We start from the raw sequence: 21198 nt of genomic DNA, 5'->3' as shown, positions 1-21198 counted from the left end.
TGATAGAACTGCCCTTTGAAGTTGCTGTGAGGATTAAATGGGATAAAGTTGATACTAGGCTCAGGCCTTGACACATAGTGGAACATTAATTAATGCTCAATAATCGTTATTAATATTATACTTATATATATTTATATATAGCATATATAATTTATATTATACATTAAACACACGTGTGTGTGTATATTGTGGAAGAATCGAAAGACGAATGTAGGAATTCGGATGATATGAAAGAGTGTGCGTTTAGTGATGACATTTCCTGAGAAGTGGTTCATTCAATGATATTTGAAGAAGGTGAATTCTGGCATCTGGGTCCAGAATGGTTTAGTGAGCAGAGATCCTTACTGAACGACCCACTAGTGCAAGAGCAACTAGAGAATGTAGGGAGCACATACTCCAAAGGCTGAGACTGTGGAGCTAGATTCTCCTTCATCTGTCAAAGGAGTTACTGACCTAGATAGCTTCAAGAAGTCAGGAAAAGTATGGCTTCATGATATAGGGTTTAAAGCGTTTGATTAATAATCACCATGGCCTTACATTACATGGACTGTTAAGAAACTCTAAACTGGCTTCCTGAATTCTCAGTGTAGGAAGCACTTTTTATACCACTTTGAGCCTCCTCTCAAATTGAAGGAATTTATTTTAAAACTGTTTAAATCCTACAGCAAGGGGTGGCCGTATTCTCTTTTATACCCATTACCCTGGAGCGTCAATTCCATTGTGTTATAATAACTGGTTTGATTTTAATACATAAAAGGAAGCTCCATCACTGAAATATGGCATGAGGATTCCAGTTTTTAAAAAGAAAACTGTAGGTTGGTAGGGATAAGGGATTCAGCAGGAAGAATTTGATGAGTGTTTACTCCAAATATAAATCTTAATTGGGAGGACATAAAATATAAAATATGTATTCAAACTCTAAGAGAATGAAGTATGATACAAGGAATCAAAAATCTACTACAGGGGGCTTCCCTGGTGGCTCAGTGGTTGGGAGTCCGCCTGCCAATGTAGGGGACACGGGTTCGTGCCCCGGTCCGGGAAGATCCCACATGCCGCGGAGCGGCTAGGCCCGTGAGCCATGGCCGATGGGCATGCGCGTCCGGAGCCTGTGCTCCGCAACGGGAGAGGCCACAACAGTGAGAGGCCCATGTACCTCAAAAAAAAAAAAAAAAATCTACTACAGGGACTTCCCTGATGGTTCATAGTTAACAATCCACCTTCCAATGCAGGATTCGACGTGGATTCGATCCCTGGTCAGGGAACTAAAGTCCCACATGCCGCGGGGCAACTAAGCCTGTGCACCGCAACTACTGAGCCTGTGAGCTCTAGAGCCCACGCGCCACAACTAGAGAGAAGCCCGCATGCTGCAACCAAGTGTCCACACGCCGCAAGGAAAGATCTCACGTGCCACAAGGAAAGATCTGGCATGCCACAATGAACATCCCCGAGGGCCGCAACTTAGACCCAACACAGCGAAAGAAAGAAAGAAAGAAAGAAAGAAAGATTTTTTAAAAAATCTACTACAATGTTCACATGTTGAATTGAAGCCTCCATCAGCCTGGGTCCCCACAGGATTGGAATAAGTGGCGCCCCCTGCAGACAGAAAGCATGAATGAGAAATAAACTGTTAAACCACTGAGATTGTGTTTGGTACAACTGTATAACTTAGCCTGTTCTGACTGTTATCACCAGCTTTTCACTCACCTCTCCAGGATTCCACTTTGCTCTGGGGCTCTGAGGTGATTTCATGCCAGCTGAATAATACATTTCAAATAATAAATGTAAGCCAGGACTTTTGTTATTTCAGTAGGGACGTTTGTTCAGGGTGTTCAAAATGCCACCCTGTCAGAAATGGAAGTTTAGTATTGGGTAATTTTATTCCATTTTTGGAGGGGAGGGCATGGAATTTTGTTTTTCTTTGGCGTGTTAATGAAATAGAAAATCTATCTGAAGTTACTCTAGATACATCTTGTTGGTTCAACATGTGAGTAGGATGCTAAGAAGGTAAAAATGAAGGGTTTCATCCAGGTTACTTTGTTTTAGTCTATGTTTAAAGTTTGCACCTGAACTGGCCTCATCATGGAATTATGTTACCTAACTTTTTAAAGCTTCAAGATATAATTCACATATACAATTCACTCATTTAGAGAATTTAACTGTTTTTTAGTAGATTCATAGATAAGTGCCACCATCGCACAGTCAATTTTAGAACATTTCCTCACTTTAAAAAGAGGCCTCAGTCCTAAAAAAGAAAAGGGAAAGAAAAGAAAAGGAAAGATAAGAAAAAGCCTCAGACCCTTTAGCTCTTACTCCTTTGTTCCCCCCACCCCATGGAAGGAGTTGGTGGGATGATCTGGTTGCATATACTATCTCTCCAGAGAAGAGTAAAAATGGGATGTTTGTCTTAATAAAGTCCTCTATTGCAAGAAACATAAAGAGAACTATCAGGGCCTTTGCTCGTGTGATTCCTTCTGCACCAGCCTCTTACCTCCTGGCATCTGAGAACCTTAGAAGCCTTCTTGAGATACTCATCTCAGTTGGACTCCTACCTCACTTCCACTCTTGGTTTGTTTCTTTCATATCCTATATTATATTACCTTTTGTTTCAACTTAACTTGATTGATGTGTAATTTGAATACAATAAAATGTGCCCATTTAAAGCATGCAATTCAATGAGTTTTGACAAATGCACAAACCCAGTAACCATCACCCCAATCAAAATATAGCACATTCCACCATCACCCTCCAAATTCCCTCCTGCTTCTCCAGAGTTAACCCTCTCCACCTCAGCTCCAGACAACACTTTTTGTCATTATGGATTAGTTTTCTCTATCTTCAAACTTTATAATAATCATAAGTTAAATTGTTCGCTTATCTCTTTCTTCTCTGTTTCTACTAGACTTTTTTTTTTTTAAACCTTGATTTTCTAGCACAGAGAGTCTAGCACCGGGCCAGACAGTGTCAGAAGGAATAAATCCCAAATCATTCTATTTATCATCTTTAAGTTAAAAAATTGAAGCATCTAAATATTTGATTGTAAGAGTGAGGATTATATTACGAGGGTTAATAAACAGGAGGAGGCTTTTATTCATCTTTTTTGCTTTCTTGCCTTCCCTGCCCCCACCTTTTTCATCACAACAATGTCAAAGGTAGCCTTGAATGGGAGAGAAAGCTGTGTCAGGAGTCACGTTCCTTTGCCTTTGGGCAAAATGTGTTACCATTTTGAATGAACAGGTAGGAAGAGTCTCATTCTCTTGTTTTGTGGCTTTCAACTTTGAGCTTTCAGTTTCCTTGATGAAGACATTTTTAAGGGTATCTTGTAAATCTATGCCCTTGATAACAAGATATGAGATCAACTCAAACCATATCTCTACTTCTGAAAAATACCCGAGACTTGTGTTCTACCAACGATATCATAGCAGTTCTGTTAATTTTTGACAAGCTATTTCTCTCACTCTAATGTAATCAAACTTCACATCACATACCTGCAAACTGGCCTTTCTCATCCACGCACAGGAGAGGGAGGGGTCGTGTTCAGCATCTCTTCCTTATAGATGCAGGAGCTGAGGTACAGAGACCCTTCTACGGCTGCTTTTCCCTGCATCCTTCGTGTGCATTCATTTCCTCTTTGGCAGTGTGTGCATCCTTCAGCCCAAGTTCTAAATCTCTTTCTCTCTCACTATCTAGGACACATGAGAATTAACCTACTCATGTAGATTACAGGGCCCCAGCCCTCATTAACCTTAATATTGAAAGAAATGCAGCTTTTGCGGCAGGAGAAGCGGAAATGCCCTTCCTCTCGGCACAAATAGCGACACTGGCATGAGCTGAGTAGATGGGTTTTTTAGGAGGTCGTTCATCCAATGTTAACATCTGCTTCCAGTCAGTGACAATTTCACACGGATTATATTCCTGGATTTGTGGGCCCCTTCATCCAGTATTGTAAAATTGCATCCCTGAGGTTATTTTAGAGTAGATCAAGGTACTCTCTAGTCTGTATTTTCTTCATGTCCTTTGACTCCATCCTGAAATTCTCATCTTCCTGCCCAGTGGGTACTCAACTACTACTTGTTGAAGGACTGAACAGCTGACATTTCTCTCTTAAACGCTTTAGTCAACGAACACTTGACCTCTTTTCCGGACATCAGGTGCTCTGTCTGTTCCCTGCTTGCCGGGCCTGACTTTTGCTTTAATGGGATTTAAGTACTGAGCAAATCTCAGCCATGTCCTCATTCCTCCTCTTTGGAAGATGTTGCTTTTGTCGATGACACTGAGTTTGGGGAGGACAGTCACCATTCGGGGATGGAGAAGGGGGAAGAGAGGACAGGATATAAATTCATAACCAGGGCAAGTTAGAGGAATGCTGAGGACGGACTTGAACCTCAGAGAAGGCAAAACCAGGAAACAGGTGGGAAGAAAAGCTGCTCAGAGCAGCCCAGGCCATGTCCTCTAGCTGGCTGTACAATATCTAGAATCAAACCTGTGTAAGAAAAGTTGGGCAATGGGCCCAGGTGCAAAGAAGCGGCAGGTTATGAAACTCTCTCATTTTGCTAAGCTTGAAGACACCCCTTTGCCAGATGAGGGTCAGGCTTTTCCAAGAAGGGCTAGGCAAATTTTCATTTATTGTCTTCCATCAGTCCCAAAGTAGTCACTACTCTTCTCTTGATTCAGGACAACAGGAAAATATTTAACTGCCCACCCCATGATCTGACACCATTTAGAACTGTGTTTTTCAAGCTGTGGATCATGACCCATTAATTGAGTTTTGAATCAGTTGAGTAGGTTTCGACTAGTATTAAAACAAAAGCAAAAACAAAAACAAACTACCCAAGCAGGACAGAGAATAGAAAATATCAAAGTATACTGTATGTAGTGAGGGTAAATAATGTTTTGTGGAGCTCTGTTTAGTCTCTACGTATATGCACTAGGTTGCAACATGAAATGTTTTTTGTGGATCATGGTGAAAAAAAGTTTACCACCCGTTTACAATGATCAATTTTCAGATATTATTAAACTTTTTATGAGGAAAAATTTCAAATATACATAAAATAGCAACAGTAGTGAGATAGACCCTGTGTATCCTCATCTAGTTTCCAAATTGTCTTTTGTATGTAGTACAATCCTATTTATTTCCTTCACTAATTTATTTTTATTTCTTTTCTCCATCCCTACCAAATGCAGGGATACGTCAGGTAGAATTGAAGTAATCCTTCCTAATGGGTTGAGTTGTGAACATTTCAGGTCAATTGGGAGTCTTCCTGAGAGGCTACAGGAAACTACTGGGAAAAACAAGTTTGGAAGAAAAACTTAGGCAAAACTCACAGATGCTGCTTGCACTCCAGGCTCTATGCCTTTCTGGAAGAGTCATTCATTTCACCTGGTTTAGTTCAAAGTTCCCCTTTTACCCCATGCCCCTTACAGAATAGAGAAAAGTAGAGCTGGGTAGGATGTGAGAAGACTCAGTCCAGCTTTTTGTTTTACAGATGAAGAAACTGAACTCTCTAGGAGTGGGAACTGGGTTACCCAAGAGAACTTCTCATCTAATACCTCTCTCACATCCCCCATCTGATTTCAGGAGCCACGTATATTTTGGATGCAATGAAAAGTTTTTTTTTATACTCAGCCTTACTCCCCTTCTCTGTTTTTCCTACAGTCTCCTGAAATGGGTGCCTGTTCTTCTAATCCATGAGTTCTCATTTTTTATACATTTGCCAACTATCCACATAGCTACTAAATATCCATGTAGAAAATATAGGTTGTTGTTTCCTGTGTTTAACATTTATACAAATGGAGTTATAGTCTACTTACTATGCAGCATCTTGCTTTTTTCATTCAATATTTAGTTTTGGAGATCTATCCTTGTTGATATATATAGATCAATTTCATTCATTTTTCACTTCTAGGTATTATGCCATCAAGTGAATAAATCACATTTTGATACTTTTATCACTGAATTTTGTGTTTTTCATTTTCATGCTTTTTCTTTTATTTCCTTTCCTTCCTTTACTGACCGTTATGGACTGAATGTTTGTATCCTCCCAGAATTCATATGTTGAAGCCCTAAACCTCACTGTGATGGAGGTTGGGCCTTTGTGAGTAATTAGGGTTAGATGGGCTCATGAGGGTGGGACCCTTGGGATGGGATTAGTGCCCTTACCAGAAGAGACACCAGAGAGCTTGCTTTCTCTCTTTCTTCTCCATCTGAGGACATAGCAAGAAGGTGGACATCTACAATTCCTGCAATGCAGGAAAAGATCCCTCACTAGCAATCAGCTGGCATTTTCATCTTAGACTTCCAAAAACTGTGAGAAAATACATTTCTGTTGTTTAAGCCACCTAGTCTATGGTACTTTGTTGTGGCAGTTTGAGCAGACTAAGACATTGACCTCTATTGAATTGATGTTTTCTCTAGTAGTTTTCTTCTCTACTAGCCTGGAACTTTTACATTCCATTTCTACTCTTTTTTTATTTGCTTTAAAGCTTTTAATACACATTTAACTAAGCACAATCTAAAATTAATTTATATGTTCCTCCTGTTATAGTTGCCTTGTTTTTATCCCTATTCTGCCTACATTAAGTATCTACAGCAGATACTTCTATAAATGAGACTTTCTTTCTTTTTTCATACCTTTTTCTCACATCCCACTCTGGGTTTAATTTCTTTCTTGATTGATAGTTCTTCATAATTATTTCAGTGAAGATCTGTGCATAGGAAATGCTTTCATTCTTTGTCTCAAAAAAATATTTTCTTCTCCATCATTAATATAGTTGGGTATATAGGCATAGAAAAATAACTGCAAGGCAGTGATTATATCTGAATGGGAAAACCACTGGTAGTTTTCTTTAGTTACTTGCATGTTCTAATTTTCCTATGCTGGATATTATTTGTGCAATTTCCCAAAAGTTAAAAAATTCACACCAAAATGCAGTAAGAGACAAAATACTTTGATCACCGGCTCATCAAATCAGTGCCAAAACTTCATGTATTCTGATCCTGTTTCTGTAAGATTTTCTTCAGGAGAACCATTGAAGGTGATGCTGTTGCCATGGCACCATACAAGTAATCCCCTTAGATATTAAAATGGAGGAGTCTCTTCATTCTAGGCTCAGGTTTCAGCTGTTCTGGGCAGCTTTTATTTGCACACCTTCAATGCAAATGTGCTTTTAATCCTGCTTTCTACTTGACATTAGAAATTCTTCTTTACCGTGATGGAATGCAATGTCTGTCTTCATGCAAGACTTGAAGCTGGAGTGTGAAAGAATCATAGCCAGCACCCACTGTACCTGGGAAGTGTGGCTACATCCCCTCTCTGTTTTCAAAGCTGATTTTTTTTTAATGCAAATGATGCTCCAGTTGGCCTTAACAGCAGCATCTGTGCATGAGATGGAAATCCAGAGCATAATCCAGGTCCCCTCCAAAGTCACCAAATTTCAAAGGACAGCAGTGAAAATTAGATTGAGAGAGAGAGAGAGAGAGAGAGAGAGAGAGAGATCACAGGCAGTGACACTGAGCTAACATTTTCCAGGGAGCTGGTTAGCTGGAGAAATCTGAATTCTTTTCACGCAGAACTTCAGTTACTCAATTAGTCCACGCTGCTATTTTATTTTTAGCAGATTATGTTTGGATTCTTGTTTTCTCTTGGGTTTAGGTTTAAAAAAAAATGGTTTTTTCCTGGCTCCTATCACACTGCATCCTGCAGATTAAATAGGCTCCAAATTAGCTTCTCCTCCTATTTGTAGTCAGTAGATTTATGTAATGAGGAAAAAAAACCCACTAGACATAAAAACCCATTTAGCAACATGCATATGCAAACTGGCCATGAGGGATTCAACGGAATGCAGATATCTTACCTGGCATTCAGTATACGTACAGTTTTCCGGGTTCCCTTAATGGAGAATACCGGTGAATGCTTCAGCATGAAAAATAAAATTGTGGGACCTCCACATAACAGATGGAGGTCTACATGCATGTACTCTCATTTACTCTCATTCCCTTCAGAAGTCTCACTAATCAGACAGTAAAAGGATTTTAAGAAGGCATAATCTGTAAAGGCAAAGAGAATAGAAAACTGGAAAGCAGATAGACAAGTGATAATTATTAAGCTCAGCTGTAGAAAAAGCTAAACAGCAACTATTTTATTTAGCAGAAACCCACCTCTGCCGCCCAATAAAGATTTAGGAACCGGGCATGAAAAGGAGGTAAGAATGTAGCTAAAATCAGGATGATTGTTTAAAAATATATTTAAGAAGAAACTAAAATTCTACATTTCCTTTCCCATTCCATATAGCCAAGTAACTGCTTTTCCTTCACCCTGGCAGAAAACTGGATGTTTAGTCTCTGGAGGGGGGCCTCTGGATTGGGGGAACAGTGGCCATAGTTGATGCTGGGGAGACAATATTGTCAACAGAGTGGTTAAGTGACCTCTGCCCACTGACTGTTAAAACCCCCAGCCAACCATTCCTGGTTTTTATCCCCACCAGGCAGGAGGCTGGTAGATTCTTGTCTGCAGAACTGACCTGCCCAAGAGAAAGATTAAAAACAAACAAACAACAAAAAACAAAACCATCAGGGATTTCCTAGCTAACTGGTCCAATGAGATACTCGATACCAGGATTTCTCAACCAAAACCACTGACACTTTGGGCAGGGTAACTTTTTGTTGTGGGGTTGTCCTGTGCAATGTAGGATGTTTGGGAGCATCCCTGCCCTCTACGCACTAGATGCCAGCAGCACTGCTCTACACTGAAGCCCACAGTCAGCAGGCCCCACTCATGCACTTGGAGTTTTCAATCAGTTTCTTAGCGCTTCATTCACTTGCCAGTGTGAGCTGACAACCAAAAGTCAGAAGACACCTGAAGAGGAAAGCCTCTAATGTGAAATATGGAGATGAAAATAATGGAAATGTGGAGAGGATGGTGCATTGGGGAACTGCACAGTGATCTGGGCCAATGAGGTAGAGCCAACCAGTGGGAACGTTGACGTATGGGCACTCTCAGCAGAGAACAGCACCTGTAAAAGTACGGAAATGTGCAAGAGGATGGTGCGGTGGGGAACGGCACAGAGATGTGGCAGGCTGGAGTGTAGGCAGTGTGTGGGAAGAGGACAGACCATTAAACTAGAGAGTAAGTTCAGGCCAGATCTAAGGAACTCTCCTCACTGGTTTGTTTATGGTCAGGCCATTCAAGACAGCTGTTCTCTTGCTCTGTGGACATCCCCTGCTTGACCAGTCCCTGCTTCACCTGCACCCTACTCATGTGAACGTGCTTGCCCCCAGCCCCAGCTAGTGATCATTCTAATCCTTAGGCCAGAACGGCTCCACCTGCTAGTTTATTTAAGGGAAACATCTGCCCTCGGGATGGTTGTTAAGCTGAGTGGCTGTGCTGGATGTGCCCCCGCTTCTGGTTTCCCTGGTAACTGATGAGCCAACCTGAGGTCAATTCCCCCTATAAACGGTAGCCTTCCTCTCCACGAGGAGTGGAGATTGTTGTCATGTCCTGCCTGCCCTTTGCCATCCATGGTGGGGTGTCGCTCCAGGACTCTTGTTTTTGTTTTTTTTTTCGCGGTACGCGGGCCTCTCACTGTTGTGGCCTCTCCTGTTGCGGAGCACAGGCCCCGGACGCGCAGGCTCAGCCTCTCCCGTTGCGGAACACAGGCTCCGGACGCGCAGGCTCAGCGGCCATGGCTCACGGGCCCAGCCGCTCCGCGGCATGTGGGATCTTCCCGGACCGGGGCACGAACCCGTGTCCCCTGCATCGGCAGGCGGACTCTCAACCACTGCGCCACCAGGGAAGCCCCCAACTCCAGGACTCTTTTGTTTCAGACTTGTAAGATGCCGTCTCTGATACAGCACTGATATCTCCATCACTGTCTCCAGGCTCTTTCTTCAGACTTGAGGCTGGGCAATTACAGTAAGTCCCCTACATACAAACCTTCAAGTTGCGAGCTTTCAAAGTTGTGAACGTGTGTTCCATCAACGTCAGGCGTGAGTGACATTGCAGCTTGCCCTCTGTCTTCTATTGCTGACGATCCTTCAGCTCTACCATCTCCCACCTCCTCTCCCTCCTCCAGTCAGTAACTCTTCTTGCCGGTTCACTCGATGCCAGCCCCTGTGTGCCAGCTGTTGTACTGCACTTCTGTACTTTTCAAGGTACTGTACTGTAAGGTTAAAAATGTTTTATTTTTTTGTGTTTGTTTTTTATGTATTATTTGTGTGAAAAGTATTATAAACCTATATACTATATAGCCGATTGTGTTAGTTGGGTACCTAGGTCGATTTTGTTGGACTTTCGAACAAATTGGACTTACAAACGTGCCCTCAGAACGGAACTCGTTCATATGTAGGGGACTTACTGTACAAGGCTTGTAGGCCTGGGGGGTGCAGCCCAACAGCTTCCTAAAGAGTCTGACCTACCCAGAAGGCCATAGGAAGCAATGAAGAACTGTAAGTAGGTTGGGCTATTATTGTAATAATATTCCTGGGAAACACACTTTGAGTGAAAGGTAAACCTATCCTGTATGATCTGTCCATTCATCCAAAAAGCTATGCGGACTCTCACCCCATCTTATCAACACACACACTTGACAGTGTGAACCACAACCTATTTCAAAGTAGCTCCTCTTGTACCCCCCTTGGAAGTTCCCATGTATGCGTTACAGAGTGCCACCAGTACACAGAACATTTCAGGAACTCACTTCTTGTTATTTGCTCTGGGGCTGGCAAATATGTGTATGAATATTTTCGGTGATGGTGAACCCACTCTTCGAAGGGTAATCTGATTTCGTAAATGGCCAAAAGCCATTGGATATCAAGGGACCACACAAGGAAACGTTCCAGCTTGAATGCTGGAGAAGCAAAAGGACCGTGAATCCCAGCTCACAGTTGCCAAGAAACTATGATGCAGGTGCAAATCATTTTGCCTCCCTCTTTTAAATTCAGACTCATTAAAATACGTATTTTCAGACGTCACTAATGAAAATAAATTGGGTAATCAAGGTGGCTCATACAACTTGTAGTAAAAGTTCAGGTGTGAGTTTTCAAGTAATGAGGATTTTCTTACCTGCTAACAAGGGGCTCTGCAGAGCCTCAGAACTAGTTTGAGTTATGGCACCAAATTTGGAGTACATTTATATTCTAGGGAGACAATTTTCATTCGTGTTCTTTGCAGGATTCATTTTATCAACAGTAGTTTTGATCTCCTTCGTCCTATTTGATCCTTGCACCATCTTTAAACACTGCTCCTTAAAATGAACTGCCAAAAATCTCAGGAAGTTCTTAAATATTAACGTCTCCACATGCTTTTCCTCCTTCCAAGAACCCCGCCCTCCGCCTGCACTTTGCTCTGGCTCTTAGTGAACTGTAGAACTCGGGCAAAACCTGAATTTCTAATGCAAAAAAACAGGGAGCCCTGGCCTCCTGGTTGGGGGACCCACTCTTACCTTTTGTTTCAAATTGTTAAGTGCCAAGGGGTAACCCACTACAATTTGTTTCCTGTGCCCAGAGATGAGCATGTTTGAAAGGGGCACCACAATTTGCAAGATTCAGTGAATCATGGAGGTATTATGTTGACCATTACAGCCAGGGCCCGTTTATTTCCTACGTAATTAAAGATGTTGATGAGCTTGGGATGGTTCCTGAGGAGCCCTCTAGTTCATTTCCCTGAAAGCAGACAGGGTTAGATACTAGAGGCATTTCCTGGCGTGGCCACCCAGTCTCCAAGGGAAGGAAGGCAAGTCCCTATGGGTGTTACTGAGTGTAGCCCAGCAGCAGTGTTGGTGTTGTCACCGGTTTCCCTGCATCCACTGTTGCCCAGCCTCTCCAAACTGTTCTCTCCATAATGCAAATAGATTGAGCTTTCTAAAACAAGCCTGATCATGTCACTCCCCTCTTACAAGCCGTCAAAAGCTGCACATTATTTTTGGAGAAAAAGCCAACCCCTTTACCCTGGCCTCTAAGGTTCTGCTTGATCAGATCCTTGCCTGCCTCTCCAGCCTCCCCACCTTGCTCCGTGAACCACCCACGTTAGCCCTTGCAGTTCTTTGAATGTGCTACTTTCTCCAGCCCCAGGGTCTGTTCACTCCTGTCCCCCCAGCTCAGAAGGTCCTCTTTCCCCCCTTTTACTTGGTTTAGGACTCTTCCTTTAGGTCTCAGCTAGAAAATGCCTTTTACCCCTGACCCTTCCCCACAAAGTAGGCCTGCCACCCCTGGCCCCATTCTATACTCAGGGCTGCAGATCTATCTCAGAGCTATCTACTGGTAGCACTTAGCCCAGTTTTAAACTTATACATGAGTATTTGAGATTATTTGATTAATTAGTATATCTCTCCTAATAGACTTTCAATTCCATGAGGTCAAGGACCATGTGGTTCTGCTTACTCTTGTATCCCCCTGGCACAGAGGAGGAGATGAATAACTCTCCATTGAACAAAAAAATGAGAGGGCCAAGAATCTATCTGCAAAGATGAAGTTTAACAGGTTGGTGGAATTTGATTGTAGCAATGCATATATATGCACACGGTAGATACACATGCATCTCTGTCAATTGTTTAAATATATGCTCTAGGAAGGTAAAGGGGTAGGAGAGTACATGACTAGTTAAAGGTGTGAGTAGCATGTTAATTAATCCCTTCATCCATCTTTCATTCATTTTTGTTCATTCAGATGTCAAAAGAATTGTTTTCTTTGAACAGTTGGTACTATAATTTCCCTTAGGAAGTGAATTGTCTTGCTTGCAGTAACACAAAAGACTGGTAAGAATTCAGGTTAAGAAGTGGGTTCCCCCACTCCCACGGGCAACCCTTCCCTCCTCCACCAAGAAACGGCAGAAAGATATAGTCTAGGCATGTGGCTTTCTGACCATCTGAGCTGCTGCAGAAACAAAGCCTAGACAGACTGAGAAAAAGGTGATTAACTTAGCTCTTAGGTGATCCTTCTTGTATACCATCTGTCACAACGTGGTTATTGATATGAACTCTATGATGGACATTTAAAAATGGAGACCACTAACAAGTGGTTTATGCTTTTCACTGAAATATCTATATTATAGATACCAGGCAGCAAAGTTAAAAGTTTATTGAAAGCAACAACATATTTGATTTATACTCTTACCTTAATGGAAGATTATCCCATCTCTGCATGAAATAGAAAGAATAACTTGATTATTGACATCCTGAGAGAAACGGTGATGCTGGAGAGAATACATGGACTCTTCTTGTGCTCTGAATAAAAGATGTAATTGGATGCAATCATTTCATTAATACACACATGGCCCTGTAATAGGAGTACAGGGGACCAGATGGCCAGGAGTGGACTGAGATGAAATGAAATGGGTGTTTGCAGTTTAGCAACTAACTACTTAGCCTGTATGGATTATACTAAGTCCTTACAGACCACAGGAACACATTTTTAGTATGAAATTCTGGCTTTGTGTCCAGAAGCACCATTCCTAACACAAGGAGAAAGCCTATTTTACGGAAGTCCTAGAGGGCTGTTGTGTATAAGTAGTTGATGGTGGGGATAACCGCACTTGTGCTCCAACTTGACTGCATATTGGAATCACCTGGAGAGTTTTGTTTTTTCTTTAAAAATACCAGTGCATGGGGCTCATCTCCAGAAATGCTGATTTAATTGATCTGGGGTACAGCCTAGGCACTGGGATTTTTCAAATTTCCCCAGGTGGTTCTAAGGTGCAGTAAAATTTAAGAACCACAGCATTAATGCAATTCCTGTATTTCCACAAGGAGGCCCACTTTATAGACCGATAAAACAAGCAAGCACTTGTGTGGTGTGATTTGGGAGGGCTCAGAACATCCCTGGCCCTCAAACAGCTATTCTCTCCTTCTGTGTAGTGTTTGGAAAACTACCTAGAAAAATTCATTTCTTTGAATGAAGGCTTTGCAACTTAAATGAGGATAATTCCTCTGAGAAGGATAATACATTAAGTGGTTATCAGTTATTAACACCCTGGTGTGCCTGTTTATCGGATTACTTTCCTTTAATGAGTGAGGGGCGGGGAGTGAGTGAAGCATGATGGTGGGAAGCTCAAAGGTCAATAGGATGTGGATTCAAGGTGAATTCCAGGGGTGGGAGATATGACCAAAGGCAGTCCACGGTCAAGGTGGAAGGATAAGTTTATATCAAAAAGATACATTTTTGTGTGGGGTTCTGAAGGTCAGAGAACACTGTGAACCAAATCCAATGGGCAAGTTGGTGGGTTGCTCTTGGCAAACCCTCAGGTGACTATTAAAATACTGCAGTAAGGGAGCTGAACATGTGAGTGACAAGTGAGTGGAAGCCCCTTTCCAATCTCAACCAGCTCCAGAAACAGGAGGCTCTCTGGACCAGACTTCGATGTTGGTGTCCAAGAGGGATCAGAAGGCGTGTAGATTGATGAGAATTGGAAAATCGCAAAAGCCTCTGGGTTGATAATGCCTGAGTTGGCCGAGTCCTGACAAAAACAGGAATCGGCTAGATTTCAGGAGGTGAAGATACCAGGCAACCAGGAGCGCCCACATATGATTATGAGAGCACGGAAGAACCTTGAAAATCAGCTCCACGTCTTAGAGAATGTTCCTTTGGGGACAAATAGCAATTCGACATAATTAACTTGGCTGTAGATATGAAGCAACAGGGTGAATTCAACTTTTAGCAGCACACTCTGATGTGGAAAAAGTGCAGGAAGGGTGCCTTTGGGAACTGACATATATTCTCCCAGCTTAACAGTTCTATCAAGGGTAGGTCCTACCCATGTGCGTTTCCCCTGCAATTTCTTCATCTTTTCCCTACAGACTGGAAACACACTCAGTAGGAAGCCCAGCTACATCCTGCGTGGCTGGGACTCTGGCTGGACCATGACAATGAGAGTGTGAAGAGGCGGGTGCTCAGACCCCAGGCAGGCTCTTCTGCACTGTAGCTGAATGACTTTTGAATAGTGTTGATTTAAATCTCTTCCTTCAGGTTTAATTAGCCCCTCCTGGGAATCTCCTGATGGGAATGGGAATCACGACTTGACATAAACATGAAAGATTATGTGTCAGCAGTGCTGATTTGATTCTTAATGAGTGTTAATTTATTTGCTGTGGTTTCACACATCTGCTTTGGCCACAATGTCATATTACGTTAATCCCTGAGATATTACTACACATACCTATATTCTCTATACACAAGGTGGGGAATGGGGAATTTGCTCATGTGATTTTTTTAAAGGGATACATACCCTTTTATTCAAAGGACTAGCAGGCAGATTAGATTGCCCCACTATTTGGATATACAATCTCTTAAGGCTAAAACATAATTTGGCATTTGTGTCCATGACATTGCAGAATGGTTTCAAAGGGAACAGGCTCAGGGCAGTCCTAGGCAACACATCAAGCCACCATATTTAGGGGTATTTATGATTGGTGGATTGGACAGCTCTACTCCTGTATGGAATATTACTCTCTAAATTTTGTCTGGACAGTAAAACCCAAAAAGTGTTTCCCTAAACATTTAAGTCAGGGATTAAACAGAGGGAAGGAAACACACACACCAAAAAAGAGAAAACTCATTCTGCAGCAAATAGGAGTCGATTTCATCGAGCGCTTATGTTCTTTCAAGTCTCACAAGACAGGTTGGGTTTGCCCGTCAGAAGAAAATTTGATGGTTTCATTAGGAAACAGATGTACGTAGGCCACTGGGGGAGATAAAGCTCAGTTAATCCTAGCGTTTTGTGAATGAAACGTGGAGGACTTTAACACAGAGACCAATCCCAAACCAAATGCAGTCCCTCTTAAGCCACACGAATCCTGGAGGCCACAGATGCTGGCGCTTCCCGGAGCCTGTATATCCAGGGCTGTGATCAGCTTTCTGAAGCTGCCTCCTTGATGCTGTAGCCCAAACCCTGCACACTCAGCAGCATTTTCTGGGTTAGTTCAGCAGGTACTGGGACCACAGTGAGTGACAGCAGCACAAAGTGAGACCAGGGGCTAGTGGTCAGCAAGAAGGCTTTCTAGTGAGCAGTCCAGCTGCCCCAAGTGTGTAGGGACTTTCACTTAACAAAGGGAACACCTTTCTTTTCTTGGTTGGAATGTAACTTATGGTCTTGGGGGAGGCAGGACGCACCTCTGCTCAAGGACCGTGCAGCCTTCCCAGGTTGAGGGGAATAGAAAGCCAGAATAGCTACCCTGTTCCTCCAACAAACTTAAGTTTCCACAGTGCTAAAGATACTATGGAAAGCACCATGAGGTGTAAGGCATGTCCTCTGCTCCCCAAGAATTTATGGTCCAGGAGAGGAGAGGTTAGTGGATTCACTAACATTCTTACACCTTAACAAAGTTCCTAGGGAGTTTCATTTACCAAATAGTTAAAGCTACTAAGCTAACAGGTTCACCTGGGAATCTGTGGTTGAAAGGAGAATGAAGTTGGATGAAGGTGATCAAAAGGGACAAACCTCCAGTTATAAGATAAATAAGTACTAGGGATGTATGTACCTGATAAATATAATGATAACATGAGAAATATAATTAACACAGCTGTATGTTATATAAGAAAGTTGTTAAGAGAGCAAATCCTAAGAGTTCTCATCGCCAGGAATAATTTTTTTCTATTTCCTTTATTTTGTATCTATATGAGTTGATGGATGTTCACTAAACTTGTGACAATTATTTCATGATGTATGTGAGTCAAATCATCATGCTGTACACCTTAAATTTATACCGTGCTGTATGTCAATTGTATCTTTAAAAAAACTAGAAGGAACAGAAAAAAGAAAATTCTAAGCACATATAAGGATAAGAGCAAATCCAGATATATTCATGTGGAAAATTGGATTATTCTTAGTAACTCTCCATTCCCTCCCTGTATTAGAATATTTAACTATGCCTTTTGCTATGTGCCTTTACAGTTTTTTCCACTAGACGTGGAGAATATTTCACTGATCTGTCAATGGAAATTTCTGCTTGGTAAGACTTGGCTTCACAAAGCCAGCAATCCAGGTATTATTTCCCTTTAGATGCTTGCAGGTGGCTACGTCCTCATGATCCAAACCACCTTAATTCCTTCTTCCTTCCTTAAAGGTCACATTTTCCATCTTTTAAAATTATTTAGTCCTCTTCTCTAGGACCCTTAAACAGCACTTTCTTCACAGCTTTTTCCTTACCTACTTGTCTGACTTGAGATACCTAATCTTTGGGTCAATTTTAACAACTATGAATCAAAGGGATAGGATTTCCTGATTTCTAGGATTCCTTCCTGACCTAATACTCATGGAAATAAACGTTCACAACCTTTTATTGTTATCAGAGCCACTGGTGAGAACTTAGTAAAAATGCAGGTACCTAAACCTCACTTCTATAGATTTTAATTTAGCAGGTTTGGGGGGGGCGGACCCCAGCATGTGTATTTGTAATAAGTATCCCTACATGGGCTAACGTACAGCAAAGTTTATTCTATGAGTTCTTTTACTTTTGTCCATCCAAAACTATTACTTTAAGAGAGTTGAATGAGTTTTAAATAAGAGTTAATGGAAAGAACTTCCCAACTGACTTAAATGGGATCTTCAATCAGAGGGGAATTGAGAGAGTCAGAATCTAGTTGGTTGAGACAATGTGCTGAGGAAACAGAGATGCCTAGCTCTACATAGAACCTTTTCATATTATTGCTGTACGACCAGGACAATTTATTAATTAAAAGTGATTGGGGGGGCTTCCCTGGTGGCGCGGTGGTTGAGAGTCCGCCTGCCGATGCAGGGGACACGGGTTCGTGCCCCGGTCCGGGAAGATCCCACATGCCACGGAGCGGCTGGGCCCGTGAGCCATGGCCGCTGAGCCTGCGTGTCCGGAGCCTGTGCTCCGCAGCGGGAGAGGCCACAACAGTGAGAGGCCCGCGTACCGCAAAAAAAAAAAAAAAAGTGATTGGGCTGAAAAAAAGGAAACACATAAAAGAATGAAATTTTGCCATTTGCAGCAACATGGCTGGACTTGGAGGGCTTTATGCTAGCTGAAATTTCAGACAAAGACGAATGCTGTATGATATCACTTATATGTGAAATCTTAAAAAGATACAACAAACTAGTGAATATAACAGAAAAGAAGCAGACTCACAGGTACAGAGAACAAACTGGTGGTTACCAGTGAGGAGAGGGAAGGGGGGAGGGGCAGTGTGGGGTAAAGGGTTAAGAGGTACAAACTATTAGGTATAAAATAAGCTATAAGGATATATTGTACAACATGGGGAATATAACCAATATTTTATAATAATTATAAAGGGAGTATAACACTTACGAATTGTGAATCATTATATTGTACACCTGTAACTCATATACTATTGTACATTAACTATACTTCAAAAAAAATTTAAAGATAAAAAAAGGAAACAACATAGTAATGTAAAACACAATCTATGAATGATTTTTTTTTTTCGGTACACGGGCCTCTCACTGTTGTGGCCTCTCCCACTGCGGAGCACAGGCTCCGGACGCGCAGGCTCAGTGGCCACGGCTCACGGGCCCAGTCGCTCCGCGGCACGTGAGATCTTCCCGGACCGGGGCACGAACCCATGTCCCCTGCATCGGCAGGCGGACTCTCAACCACTGTGCCACCAGGGAAGACCTGAATGATTTTTAAAAATAAAAACAGGGCACTGTTTTCAAGGTGTAGTGGTGAGAATAAGGTTTTTATCTAAAAGCAGCCTACCAGGGAATTCCCTGGAAGTTCAGTGGTTAGGACTTGGTGATTTCACTGCCTGGGCCTAGGTTTAATCCCTGGCAAAGGAACTAAGATGCCGCAAGCCACGAGGAGCAGCCAAAATAAATAAATAAATGAATAAATAAAAAATAATTAAAGAAAAAAAGGCTACCATATCTAATAGAAGAGTCTTTTTCAAATATAGATTCTGTATATGGGTGTTTTGTGTGTTACACACATGTATACACATGTGCTCATATGTTGAATCTATGTCATGTTAATGTATATTTTAAAATAATAAACTAATTAATGGTCAACAATTTAGTCATAGCCTAGTGCTTCAAAACTGCACTGTGGGGATTTCCCTGGTGACACAGTAGTTAAGAATCTGCCTGCCAATGCAGGGGACACGGGTTCAAGCCCTGGTCTGGGAAGATCTCACATGCCGCAGAACAGCTAACCTGTGCACCACAACTACTGAGCCTGCACTCTAGAGCCCGTGAGCACAACTACTGAGCCCAGGTGCCACAACTACTGAAGCCCGCGCACCTAGAGTCGGTGCTCTGCAACAAGAGAAGCCATTGCACTAAGCCCACGCACTGCAACGAAGAGTAGCCCCTGCTCGCCACAGCTAGAGAAAGCCCATGCACAGCAGCGAAGACCCAAAAAATAAATTAAGTAAATACATTTAAAAAAACTGCACTGTGAGAACATATAAGATGTCTTTCCTGCAATCTGTGTCCTTCGATCACTATCTTTAAGGGTTTGGGAAAGCCACGTATATAAAACGTAATGATTTTGAATTGTGCAGCCTATTTTGGGACATTTAATATGTGAAACAGATTTCCCTTGGACTTTCTCATTCATTCACTTCTTGTCTGAGATCCTTTGCCCCAAACAGTCTGCTGGAGAAGGAGAGAATACAGGGAGCCAGAGCCTGAGGGAGCAGGAGGGAAGTCTGAGAAAAAACACCAAGTCTGAGTTGGGAGATCACCATTCCATCTGGAGGTGGATTTGACAATAGGATATCCAACCATTCCCATCTTTGCACCTCCTCTCTACCCAGCAGGAAATAAGGAGCACCTGCCATAACCCTAAAGTTCCATTTACACCCTATGCCTTTCTCCATTGTCAGTGGACTCTTTTACTCCTTTGCAGTGAAAAGTGGCTTCCTTGGCGTACAGGTGTCAGGTCTACGCGAGAGCTCACCGATCCCTCTCTCACCGAAGCTTGGGTTGTGCCTTTACACATCATTTTATGCAGAGGTGCACTGTGAGTGAACTCAAGCCTATGCTCTGTACCCTTCTTCCCAGTCGCTGGGCCACCAGCTACCCAAGCAACTCCTATGGTCTCAAACTGAAGGCTCATCACGGTGTGCCTTATGCAATACATATATATGTGCTACGATCCCTGTGGATAATTAAGGCTGCATTACCTGCCTAGAGCAAGTCAGCAACTTTTTCACAGCTGTATTTTTTAAAGGGTGACAACCACTTATTCATTGTGCTTTTGGAACATATACATGAAACACTCAACTGCTATGTCTTCTAATACTGACCCCCTGAGCTAATTAGCAGCCTGGTGTGATTGTTTTAATTTTCTAGTGACCAGTTAAGCGGTTGCTCTAGATAGAACTGACAGCAAAACGTAAATTTAAAAACACAAAGCAGGATCTGCTGATTGAGCGGGGAGAAAGCCGAGGTCGGAAAACGAAAGTGAGGGCGGGGTGAGACTGTGAGTGGCTATTCTTGCTAGTTGAATACTGGGCCTCCTTAGATTCAGATTAGATCACAGTTTACCCGAGAAGTACCCCCTCCTCCAAACAAACAAACAAATAAGAGATGGATGGATCGATAGATAGATAATAGATAGATAGACATTTAAGAATAGCAGAGCGTCTGGATTTGCGCTGTGGAAGCGAGTCCTTCAACCATGGTCACCCACTCGCTCAAACTAGGCACCTCTTTGGTAGAGTCTTGTGCTCAGACCCCCATCCTCAGAGGCAGCTTCACACCTACATTTAAGCTTCAGCCTAAATGGACTCTAATCAAGCTTTCCTCACCCCTGCGTCGGATCCACGAAGGCACCGACCGCAGACTTACTCTTAGCCAAGCAGTCCTCTCCAAGGGAGACTGAAAAGCGTCCTATTGTTGCCCCCGCTCTCCTTCCCCCATCCAGCGTCTGCATTCAGTGAGGGAATTTCAGTTGTATCACCAAAGACAAAAAGCAAAAGGTGAGGGATGCGCGGAGAGACCCTAAACTACCTACTCACGCCCCTCCCCACTCACCCGCGAGTCTGCTCCAGGCTGCCCCTCCTGCCGGGGGCTGGCAGTCAGGTGAGGTTACCTGGGCACCCGGAGAAGCCCCGAGGGGCGCTGCGATCCTTCCTCTCGAAGTCGCCCCACTCCCTGCCGGGGCCCCAGGACTCTGGCCCCCTCTCTCCCTGCGCGCATCCCCTGCCCCTCGGGCTCCGGCGCGCAGCTACAGCCGCCCGCAGCGCTCGACTCCCCTCCGCCGACCTGGCGTGACGCAGGCGGAGAC

General features: G+C 42.9%; 1 long non-coding RNA gene across 2 annotated transcripts; it reads right to left on the bottom strand.

The window, feature by feature from the left end:
• Nucleotides 1-9782: 9782 nt before the first annotated feature.
• LOC137226792 (uncharacterized) lies at nt 9783-21091 on the bottom strand. Of its 2 annotated transcripts, none has more exons than XR_010944536.1 (3): nt 20946-21091; nt 13106-13215; nt 9783-10155 (listed from the first exon to the last, which is right to left on the bottom strand). It is a non-coding gene; the product is annotated as an uncharacterized lncRNA (long non-coding RNA). The 2 variants fall into 2 exon arrangements; XR_010944537.1 differs by having other exon boundaries at nt 13106-13128.
• Nucleotides 21092-21198: the final 107 nt, after the last annotated feature.

Source organism: Pseudorca crassidens, chromosome 1 (assembly GCF_039906515.1).
Source record: "Pseudorca crassidens isolate mPseCra1 chromosome 1, mPseCra1.hap1, whole genome shotgun sequence".
NCBI classification, from domain to species: domain Eukaryota; kingdom Metazoa; phylum Chordata; class Mammalia; order Artiodactyla; family Delphinidae; genus Pseudorca; species Pseudorca crassidens.
Note: the sequence above shows the minus strand (reverse complement) of the source record. Positions and strands in the feature narration are given on the sequence as shown.